Here is a 12,720-nt window from a genome sequence, read left to right as displayed (position 1 = left end):
TTTTCATAAATCGCTTAAAGAAACGATTTAATCTTACAAGACCATTGTGCATATCGTATCCTCGCATTTAGAAACAAATGTAGCATATTTTTCAACTAGTAACAAATTTTAATAATTCGTCAAAAAGTATAACTAGCTATTAACGTTCTGTCTATAGATCGTTATATGAATAACAAAATTTCATACAGCAGTTGAAATAATCGTAAAATTGTTAAAAATGCGTATTGATATTTTAGAACATCTGATAATGTTATACCAACTCGAAAGAAAATTTAATATTCGAAAAGTTCTAGTACAAGCAAAATATTTTACTACTGATATTCTACATAGGTTTGCTACTGCATCGTAATATTCAAAATTACTACCGGCTATCTAAAAAGAAGTGATAGAGAATTTCTTGAATCGAACATATCAATTTCTATAGACGCTGAACGTTGTACTATGCATATGCGCCGGATTTTACACAGGATGTTCATTTGGAAAATTTACGTCCAACTATCTCGAAAACTACGCAGTTTAAGAAAAAAATGTTTGAAACAAAAGTTCCGAGGAGGAAGCGCAACCGTGCTGCTCGTTATTAATTTTTTAGCCTTTTTAAAGTCATTCAAAGGTCAACTTGGTCTTTTAAAATGGAGATCATATTTTTTCTTTACAGCCTCTTACTCTGCGAGAGAAGAGGAAAAGCTTGTATAGAAAACATTTCTTTATCGCACTTCATCTTAAAAGGGTATTTGTTCAGATAAACATTTATTTCAGTTTTTGTTATTTCCAAAGCAACGGGAGAGATTAAAGTGTACAATCACTAACAATTCGACTTTTTCACGAGACCTTTTAAATACACAAATAACGAAGCATTATAAAATGTTTTCAAAATCTTGGTAATTTTAGGAAAAGCGAGGACATTCTGAACACATTTATTCCGATGTTCTATGTATCAAAAAAGTTGTACAGATAAAAGTTGAACAAATATCCTTTTAAGACAAAGTCCGATAAAAGGTCTTTCTTATAAAAGCTTTTTCTTTTTTCCCGAAGAATGAGAAAAAAGTGTGGTTTCCATTTGTTCTACAAATTACCTTGAAATAGGCTGAAAAGTGAGAGACAAGTTGCATTGTTTTTATTTCAAAAAAAATTTTTTTTAAATGCGTAGTTCTCGAGATAATTGGACATTTTCAAATGAACACCCTGTATACAAATGTTTACCAGAATATGAAGTAGTTTCCAATCTAATAGTAGATTATAACGGTAGATTATTATCTGCTTGATTTGCGGCCAATTGTCACGCGCATGACGTAATTCGTTGTGAATTGTATTTCATTGGAAGAATCTATGATAGATATCTATAAATAATCTTTGATAATAATTTCGTGGAAATGAAAACATATTATTTTGATTAACGAATGATTCGTCAAATGCCTTAGATAAAGCCAGCTTCTGTCAAGTACCTAATTCGGTTTCACATAATAATACAGAAATATTACAACAAAATTGTCTCTCATTATTATAACGTAACTACACTCGGAGGCCTGATTTTTTCGTGTATTTATACATGGAATTACATTTCGCTTCGTACATGGTACTATTGGAAAATTTAGTTTTCTCCCAAAACGGATACTTAAATAAAAAGAGTTTGTTGCATAGTTTCGATCTTTTTCAAACAATTTTTCTTTCGTATCATGTAGAAATATGTATATATATATATATGTTCATTCCTATACTAATATTTCGTACCAGTCATCGACCGTTTCTCAATTATCAAATTATCCAACAATTTCTTAATCTTTGATTTATAACTTTTGTTTAACGTTATACGGATGAAAAATGAGACTACAGTTCCGATAAAGTCGGTCTTTTAAAAAAATTGCCCTATTTGATAAATATATACCATGCAGCATATGATACAATATCAGTATTGACATAATCGCCGCAGCAAGCGCACTTTGGCATGCAATGACATCGCTATTTTCCGGTTTTGGCCCATTAAACCCCATTGACGGTGCGCGTTTGAATTTTCATACGGTCCATATCGTCATGCGAATTAACCATATTACACGGGTCAATCACACAGCTATTTTCATAGTCGCTGAATTAATGTATCCCCAAACACGTTTGATGTATTGTGATATGTCGCAGATAGACCCATTTGCCGCTTAGGTAGCTGAATCGTTGCAACTGATCGTGCTAATCAATTGGAACCAATTGATTTCCATGGAATAATTACTACAAACGAATAGTTTCGATGAATCATTCTCTCTAAGAATCCTATTACTTTGTTATTAACTGCCAACAATGAAACAGTAATTACCCAGGTAACAATCATCATTGTGTATTGCGTACGTAAAAATACACACACGCATCTTCATACAAACCAGATAATTTGCATATTTGAATTTTTAATCTTTCTTTTAATTCGTAATTTGTAATCTTCGTCGATACGGGTATTTTCAGCTACTAAAATTGTTAAAGAATGCAACGCGGCGACTTTATGATACAGCGAAGCAGACACCTGGTAAAGATTCGTCTTGTCAGAGATCGATCATTGTTCATTTGCTTGCTAGAAAAGTATCATAAAGTCATATCCCGAAGGATCTTTGAGCTTGCGGGACCGCCCTGTTGTCAAACCACTGTCCTCCCTGAGACTAACTTCTTTACCGCCGCACAAGGGGAATACGTCGCCATAGACTCGCTGGACGAAGGTCACCGCAAAGTTGGTTGACTGCACATGTCGATGTTAGCAAGACAGATAAGATGGCAGAACTTTCGACCGATTATCTCGATTAACGCCTTGAGTCGACCGTGAGTGTGTTTCGATTCGTATGCTGTTTATAATCGTTATAAACGAAGCGTCATCAAACGAACTTAAGAACACGATTTATTAGAATCTCGAAAGTAATGGGCATTGCTTGCTTGGGAAATGCTTAATTTCTCATATCGTTGCAAATTATCATGGATTTTTTACTTTAGGTTATTTCAATGACATGTCTAAAATCCATGTTTTATTAGCTACAATAGTACGATGATAAAAATATGTTACTGCTATCGGAAAATCGTCGATGACCTTGAAAATTCGAGAGAAAAAAAGAAAGAATGGCTCTGAAGGTAAAACACGAATCACGATAATATGTATTAATCCAAATAACTTTTGACTCGTACATTTTTCTGTATCTGCAGAAGTAACGAAGATATTAAAAGTAGACACGATAAACGAAACGTCTGTATATAGATGTGGTTCGAATCGAAATTACGAGTGGCATGTGATTCGATTCGTTTCATTACTCTTACCCATCATTTCGTCGAGGAGAAACGACCATATTATTTCAAAGAACTGGGATAACTAGGCGTATTCGTGCTATTTTTAATCTGTTACTCCATCTGAACCAATAACTTTTTAATGTGTATAAAATATTCCCATAACGAATAATGAACTGCACCCTTTAATACAATAATATTATATTATTATTTTTTGTAGTATTTAATAATAAATCAACGATAAATTGTACAAATCCATTGAAAGAAACGCAAGTGTTCCTCACCTAATCTTAACGCCCCTATCTACTAACGCGTTGCCTACGTTTTACAATTGCTATACGAAATACTTTCATTATTAGTGGATTTATCGGAATTTGTTCTAGTGCTTGCCATAAATGATGTTATTTCTAAGAACCTGCAAACTAACGATGTTTGATATTTTCTATCTTTTATTAAAGTCGATTTTCCGTCGTATTTTCAACTTTTGCGTGTATGACTACATAATAACAGGGAAATGAGAACATTTACGCGAACAGTAACTGTGCTCAAACTGAAAGATACGCGCTATTCCTTTTAATGCTACATCTTCGTAAATTTTCTCGTGTTACCGTACGGTCGTTGTACCTCATGGAATGTTTGTAAACATTTATTATTGATACCTCTACCTCATTCAGAGAGTACACAAGATATTAATATTCTCGTGTTATCTTCTGCATAGCGTGTACGTGGACAATGCACGAAGAATAACACGTAGCATCATGAGTTAGAGTAACGAGGAAAAGTTTGAAATGCTCTTAATTTACGCTGTAACCGTGTTCTGCAACGGCTAGTGAATCGTGATCGATATTATTGGCATTTTTATTCGAAAAGAATAGCCCACTTTACCGATTTCAATGAACTTGAAATATGTTATCGAAATATGTTAACGTCCGGAGAAAACTTCGATTAAATTTAATTTATTTGATTTAACAATTAACGTTTCCTATAGCTTTTTAACGTGTATAAAATATTCGGTACGCACAACTAATATACGGAAGAATTTTTAAGCAGATGAATTTCTATGAATGAAATAGCTACATATTTTTTATACTAAAAGTTAAATTATTTTCCGCAGTAAGAAATATTAAATTAGAAGAAGGTTCGATTTCAGAACAAACACGACGTAAACAATAACCATCGTTGCTCGACGATCAAACATTGGAGCGGATACAATTCAAATGCGAGGCTGTTTCTCAGCTTCTACAAAACGGGTCGAGATGAAACATATCCAATTTTCTTTCCAAGACACTACGCTATATAACGGAGAAAACCCGATCGAAATTTGTTCAGTAGTTTTTACGTGATGCGAGTACGAACAGACAAACAAGCGGAGAGGCAACATTTTCTTAAGTTAAAATTAGTTTTTTGGATTCCATAGCTGATGAGTCGTTCCTGGATATCCGCTTTATTTCTTGTTTATTCGATGTACAGATACAACCCTTCTACTCTTTCTATAATTCTGGCACACAAGTGACTGTATTTTTTATCTAAATTTAACTCATTGGTGCTAGTCATCTTTAATATAAATGAAAAAAAAAAAAGAAATAAATGGGTCAAACCCGTAGATTGGGTTAGATTAATATTCGGCTGAATATGTATGTCTACTGATTTTAATTATTACTATGTATGTGACGAACACACGGATAAGACAGTGCAACATTTCATACGTCAATAGATTGCTTGAAAATTTAGTTTCGGCCGGTCGCTACTCTGGCCCAACTTATAATCCGTACATTTTTCTTTTTCATTCATGTTGAAGTGATTCTCACTTCTAGGAAAACTCTACGTCACTAGTGTTAGTTTTCTTAGTCCTCGAAGCCATTCAAATTCTTGCAGTATATAGGTGGTAAGGATTCGCGAATTCAACTTATCAGGAAGTTCGTACTTGTATTTATATACATTAAAAACAAGCATTTTCAAACTGGGGTGTACCAAAAATCATGGTACAAGCCGAAAGTAGAAGTATCTCGTGCAAAAGTAAATCGAAAATGTGGATTGACAATTTTTCATACAAGGCTACGTTTTCAAGAAAATCGACGTTGAAATTGTATCAAGTACGGATACACTCAAGAGGTAACGACAGTCGATCGAGCCGGTTCCTTTGTGCTCGGGTACTTTGTTCGGTGGTACTCGATTCCCAGTGCAACAGAAGTCAAAAATTAGACTGACAGTGTCGTATATCAATCTGATACCATCAAATCTCAGCATATCAAGAAACGTGACTTCTTAGTTTGAAAACGTGTGCTAATTTATTTGTACGTGTATGAGAGAATGACACAATGTATGGTGACAGTCGTGTTAAAAATATATTTTTTTCCAAAGTAAAAAATGCTAACACCACACGGAGTTCCCAAACGGTCACACGTCCAAGTGCTATCCGTGCCCAGCGCTGCTTAAACTTTCGTGATCGGACGAGAACGAGTACATTCAACGCGGTATGAGCGTTAGCTGAGGTATTTTGTTTTATTATTTCATATTATTGCATAAAAAAATATTTACAAAACATGCAAATATGTATGAATATAAAAAAGATATGCAAAATCTTGCCTGGCTTCGTTTTAAAAAAAAAATGGACTGTAAAGTCAAGTAAAGGGAATTTCATAATTGATTTTCGCGAAAGCAAAGCGTAAAACATGTCATTTTACATTCTCGACTTCTTTTCCGCCGCGCGCAGGAAATCGTCACACATGTATTTTTTTATTCTTTCAAACGCCATATATACGTACAATACTTCTATATTGACTTTATTTCATAGATTTATTTATAACGATTGAAGCAGGAAAGCGATGATTATTTAATTAGAGCTTAATGTAGTAATGTAATACAACCGAAACAACTAAATTTATACAATTATTCAACTTTTGAGTGACAACTCACAACTCACTACAATCGACAACTCGCAACTAACCCGCAACTAATGAACAACGACTAACTAACTTTCTCCACCAAGTATCCCCTTATCACAGTTTTCGTACTCCCACCACACGCACGTTTTCCGCAGCTGTCCATGACCAGAGATGGTCACGTGCGCCTTTTCCAAGCAACTACTTTTCCGAAGGACCACATGGCCCATTGCAAATTCCACTTTCTATCTACATCGTAATTCGTACTCCTAGCGAGTTCCTTCTTACGATTATTCCACGATGCTACACTATTTACAATACAAAGATAGAATATTTTACTTTATACATCACATTGTGAAAATAAAGATATTTTATTTTTTTATAATACTACTTCATATTTAAAATATTTTTCCTATAAATTTGACCCAGCACTGATCAAACGGAGTGGAGATGTAGAGCGAAATCGTACTGCCAAAATTACCATATTTGTAAAAACATGAAAAAATACAAATGAGTTAATTATATAAATATCTAACTCATTAGTTTCATCAGTTCCCTGTAAAATACTACTTCAAATCAATTTAAAGTCTCTTACATAAGTAGGAAATGTTTTACGAGTTTAATCACAATTAAAGAAATGTTTTAATCAATATTGAAGTAGTCGAGTAATAATAATCTTTCAATGTTTCAAAAGTCATATACAGTAAGTAGGAAGATACTTGTTTGCTGATAATATTGACACAATTTAAGGAAATAACAACACGTGTCCGATATCGATGATATCGCGCTCTGCAACGTTATTAATTAACCTTGAGTAACGGATTTACGAGGAAGCGATGAAAGTTTCGACTTGTCTTCGACGATTAAGACGAGATTACGAAACGACTGAACAAATGCGACCAACTATCTTACGACGATACGAACGGTTAACGATACATTCGTCCACGAACGCGTGTCGAGGCTGCTCGCATTTGAAAGACCCGCAACTGAGACTGTTTACCAATCGTTCGCTCATTAAGACGATACTTTCTTCCACGTGTGCTTGGAGATACTGTTCACAGCTGAAGATTTCGCACACGACTGTCCACTGACCGTTACGCCTGATGGAACGACTCTGTCTCTACCAACACTTGCAGCCATGTCCACGCACGCTTGAAGACGTTGACGAACCAAAGAAGGCAGCTGAGAAGACCCATCAACCGATCGTTACGACTGACGAAACGATTTTTTCTGCACGAGCGCTTGAAGGGCGCTGAGAGATTGAAACGGTTTTTTACTTCACGCTTAACGATTCGAAGGCACGCAAACTGACTCTCTGATCGATGTTCACGATTGAACGACTCGAACGAGACTGCCGATGCCGTGTGAGACTCGAGCGGGCGTCCAACAAGGCCCAAAGCGAAGATTCGCACGCCGATTGCTTTTCAAGAAAATCGCCAATCGGCATATTCGCTCGCAAGGCGTCGTTTACTGCGTGAATGCGCTCCAAGTGTGGTAGATCCTTAGCGGGAAGCGCGTGACCGATACCTGGACGAGTCTGAGGCTTCGGACCGTCAAAATCCGTCGATTATCCTTCCAAGAAACTCACGTTTACATCACTCTCGTCTGTTGGAACTAGAATCAGGCATAGAAGATTAAAAATAATGCTACGAATCGTTTTAGCTGTTAAAGTACCGTTCTAAAATAGCGCATCGACTGCGAAAGCGAGCATCGTAAGTCATCCACGAAACTCCTCGCGCTTTCGTTCCTTTGGACGAAACGATATGTATATTTAAGAAAATAATAATGCAAATGTCAATGTAGGTGAAATTGTTTATAATCCAGGAACACAGAAGGTAAACATTTGGAAGCGCAAGGTTTGTTGTCTTTGAATTTTCAGCTATAAATATCAACATTACATGAATGGAGGAGACCCTGCTGCCTAGAAATCGATAGTTGGAATATTATATTTAATTGTTAAGGTCTAAGTTAAAAATAATTTTTAAAAATAGAGCTTCAGTCGATAATATCTACCATATCAGCTATTTGTACAAGATTTTTAAGTAGTAGTAAATGTTTTACACGAAAATAAATGTTTTTTTTTGCGTTAGAAACATATATTCTTATGTAAGGGATACAAGTAAGCGATTATATTGTAAATGTCACTAATAAAATTGTAATTTTCATGAAACCATCCATATTCGGTTGCATTACGCATAATTAGCCATATTGAACAGGAATTAAAGCGACGCCTATTTTGACAGTTAATTAATTGCGCTGGAAAGCTCCGATACGGCATGGATTAATACGCTCGTTGGTCAGCAAATTTTGTAAAACTAGTCTTCATTAATTGGATCAATAGGAATTAGAGGATTTCTGAAGATACCGAGCGGACCGTAATTCGTGGTACGAGTGGGATAAGGAAGAGTCATTCCATGGCCGAAGATAAATCGAAACCATAAAGTATCTTTCACGACAGAAAAATCAATTTTTTAGACAATTTGTTAGAAAATTGATTTTCAGAATTGATCGAGTATCCGTGCATTTAATTAATACTTTGCATGGTAACTTTAATTATAAGACCGTTGCTATTATAGATATGATAATAATCCAGAACAAATATATACATAACTGAATTTCTTTTTACTAAAGAAACTTGCGGTTGATTTTCAAAGTTCAGTTCTTTATCTTTAGATTTTTCATTCATTTCTGAAAGATAATTGAAAAAGATAGATTTATTTATTTATTTAGAAACTTACAAGCACGTGCAATGTCCATTGTTGCAAACAAAAAAAAAAAAATATAATTTGGAAGGAGTCAGATAATAAGAGTACAACAGAAGAATAGGGCAGCAATTACAAATTTAAGTTGTAAGGCAGTACAGCGACGATCTATAAAAACGCGTTCGAAATTGGTGACTGAACAAAAATCTCTCGAATGACAGAGAGCTTTTTTGCATTTATTACGAAAAATAAGTAAAACTAATGTAGGAACAAGAAAATAAATATTAGATAATTTTTATTTAAGAATGCGTATTGGTATGTGTGGAACTCAAATCAATGAACATCGACCTATGGAGAAGTAAAATATATAAATTAAAAAAATTGAAGAAAATGATTTTCATTTAAGAATTTACTGAAAACAAGGAAATAATTTTTTCCAATGAGGTATCGTTAAGGTAATCGAATGTAACAGCAACATATAGCGAGAACTGTACATGTTAAGCACACGCGACGATCATATAAAATAAAAAGCTGGCGGACTCATATTAGCGTAGTCGCAAAGTTTTTAGGATTTCAACAGTTTCAGAGACTCTCTATTTGGTTAGATCAATTTTGGATTCGTGATTTCTGCCGAACATTCTTCCACTTTTACTTTGTAGATACTAGGGAATTGTGTCCTTTAAAAATTAATATCTTTAGTATTCTAACAGAAAATAAGCACGTGTACAAGGTTCCTGGCTGGTCGAGAAGTGAGGAAAATTTCGCTTACAAAATTTCACTCAGACAGACGGACAAACAGAAAAGTAAGCTAAATAAAAGCCATTAAAATGGTTTGGGACAGACAGTCCGACGTCTTGCACGTCGCGTTCACCTTGTTTAAATTTCCTTGACATTTTCTCGTAAAGCTTTTTTTACCAAAAAGGACCAAAAGAAACTACTTAAGTACTTATTGTAAGTGGTGAATAAATGAACAACGCAGCGTAAAATGTGAGAAAATGTTACAACGTAGTGATAAAGTGCTGGAGCTCTTGTCGACGTGCAAAGAAAAGTTACATATTTCGAAAATTATCGAGTTCTTAGTGATTTTATCCTAATATTTTTGATCCACTTCTTGTCCATAATCGAACAATTGGGTTCCATTAAAAAAAGTATATCGCTATACTTGTGTAAAAGAAAAAAGAAAAACGCACAGCACGATAATGATAAACAATGCAAAATTTTCCTTTAGTTGTTTTTTTTTTTTTTTTATCCGCAACAGGAACAGAGCTATCGTTCGGCCCAGTTTCTGGACTCGCCCTGAATAATAGATTGAAATTGGGGTTACGATTGCAGGATCTTTGCTATTTTGTTAATATCGGGCAGCATTAAAAGATCACTAATCGAATTTATCGTTTAATATTCGCTTTCAAAGCAAGATACTTCAGTGGTTAATATGATTTAAAACGCGTTAGGCGAAAACGAGGATGCGCAAGAGTGACGGAGACGCAGACACGCTACCAGGAATAGTCTGCATTCGAGATGGCTCGACGTCCATTAAACTTGCAGTCTTTTTATCGAGTCTGACCCCTCTCTGATACGGCCCAGGCAGGGACGGCTCCTCTTTTCTCTTTTCTCTGGTAACTTTCAAATGGTTCGCGATCGTCGTGTCAAACGGCGCCGAATGGCGAGCAGTCGAATAAAGGAGAGAAAGGAAAACGAGGAAAGAGCGGTAGCTACATGAATAGAAAAACAGTGATACACCTAGACAGGTAAATAGAAAGTGGTAGCGAGAGGGAGAAAGAGGGCGTAGGAGGGGTGGCAGAAAGGGCATAGTGGGGAAACTAGGAAACTTAAAAAGACGGCAAAGCTATTGCATCAAAGGGACGGCAGAGAGTCAGATCAGCGTACAAAGACGATACGTCGACGCAGCTCTGTTATGTGAACGCCACTGACTCGATTGGAAAGGCTGGATGCGAAGCTGAAATCCAATGCGAAGCACCTGAGAAATGCGGTATTTTCATTGAGAATGTTCCGATGGCTATTCGAATGCCTTTTAAAACAAAGTATTTTTTTCTTTCAATTCTCCAATGACGATCATTCGCAATTTCAAACGCGTCTTTAAAGTTTTAATACGAACCTATCGATTTCCTGTTTAATGCTCTTACTGGACAGCCTGGGCATTCCAAGTGTACCTAATCTATATATCAGGGATCAACAAGTTTCGTAGGTATGTACGCACCTGGCATACAAGAACGCCGTGATTTTCTTGACAAAGGTAGAAAGCGGAACAAAGGGGGAGAGAAATTTTTCTCTGTAGGCCAAAGATATGTATTTGTATGAGAGAGAGAGAGAGAGAGAGAGAGCAGGTAATTAGAATGTCCGTAATGCACGCGATATGTCAAAATCCGACCGTGAATATATGAGCTGACGCGGCATACACGGTCATAAATTCTTGCGTTGGCAGGCAGTGAACTGGCGTCAATGGTGCTTCGTGGATGACCGAGTGGAAACGAGAGAGACGATGTTGACAGAGCAAAGCAGAAAATCAAGTAGCTAGAGAGACGAACAGAGACGGGTGAAGCGATCGAGCGGCCGAGAAGGGTAAGGGTGATATGTGTCTGGATGCGAGAGGACGAACACGGATACAGAGAATGAGATCTATATATTATATAGGATGTCGGGAAGCGTATAGGATCGTGTGTACGCTAGAAGGAAGAGAAGAGATGAGAAGAGAAGAGAAGAGAAGAGAAGAGGATCAGCTCGCGCGTCGCTATACCGAGATTCGCGAACGTATGAGCAACTGCGTGTACGCACACAAGAGACACGGTTCGAGTGTAAGTAAAGCCGTGTACACAAGGGTGTCGGGGTTAGTGAAGCGGTCCTCTGTAGTCGAATATATGCATATTCAGGACTTGTTATGTAGCTGGCGATATGGCTGCAGGCCGGTCGCTGTGACGCGGTGGACCACGCCGGAGATACTGGGGGATAGTCGGTGACGGACTGCCGGACATCCGACCTGTTACCCCCTCGAGCGTCCTCCACATCAGCCGCCTCCTCTCGCGCCTCCTCTTCCCCAACTTCCTACCCCCTTTCGACTGGTAGCGAGCGGAACGTTGCCCGACAACGTCCTCTCTACTCGCGTCCCTTCATCTCCAATAGCTGATTCCTGGTTGGTACGCCGTAACTGCGTGTGCTCCAGTTGATCGGTCAATCGAATCGCTACGATCTATCTGCGGACGATCACGGCCCTTCAGTCTGGTTACGTCGATGTTTCGACTAGTCAGGATGTCAGATAAATTGTACAAATGATTTTGGAATCAGCTTATGTCTCGCGTGCACACGTGCTTCTGCGATATCAACGATCCCTTCAAACTTAATACAATGCCAAACAAACTGAATCCTGAAATTAATTTTCCCCCGTGAGATTCGTTGCCATTTTCCTTTCAAACGTACCGTTTCTTCTCGACAGTTTCCTCTTAACGTTCCTAGCCACGCCTACACATTTATGCTTTCTTTATAGATTTGTAAAATGTCTACTTCATCTTGGAATCTTTCGTTAAATTGCCGAATTTTAGCCATTTTAATTAATATCGTAAACATCGTTGATTAATATTTTTTTAAGTATCGTACATTTCGTGTTTTGTGGTGCACATGTTTTTACTTTCGACCTGCCTGTAGATCCTACACGTAGTTGCGAAGAAGAACGAATGTACGTACGTGACCCCTCAATAAATAATAGAACTTTACGTCTCAAAGGTGAAACTTGTCGTTTTGGCACTCGAGTAGCTTTTAAATAGTTGCTGATCTATCAAACAAAGTCTTTTAGCAACTTAATTACCCAACTCACCGTTGTAAAATACGCAGCTAGGCAAGTGAAACTTTTAAACGCGGAAACTTGTATTGCTTAATCA

At 36.8% G+C, this 12,720-nt stretch overlaps 1 protein-coding gene and 1 pseudogene across 1 annotated transcript in view; both read right to left on the bottom strand.

Moving 5' to 3' along the window:
- DIP-lambda (Dpr-interacting protein lambda) overlaps positions 1 to 12,720 on the bottom strand; it is a 560,727-nt gene that overhangs the window by 455,540 nt on the left and 92,467 nt on the right. The gene's annotated exons all lie outside the window — the stretch shown is intronic.
- LOC138188931 (uncharacterized) lies at positions 5,615 to 5,734 on the bottom strand (annotated as a pseudogene).

This window comes from Bombus flavifrons, chromosome 17 (genome assembly GCF_040668555.2).
Source record: "Bombus flavifrons isolate JBK064 chromosome 17, iyBomFlav1_principal, whole genome shotgun sequence".
NCBI classification, from domain to species: domain Eukaryota; kingdom Metazoa; phylum Arthropoda; class Insecta; order Hymenoptera; family Apidae; genus Bombus; species Bombus flavifrons.
Note: the sequence above shows the minus strand (reverse complement) of the source record. Positions and strands in the feature narration are given on the sequence as shown.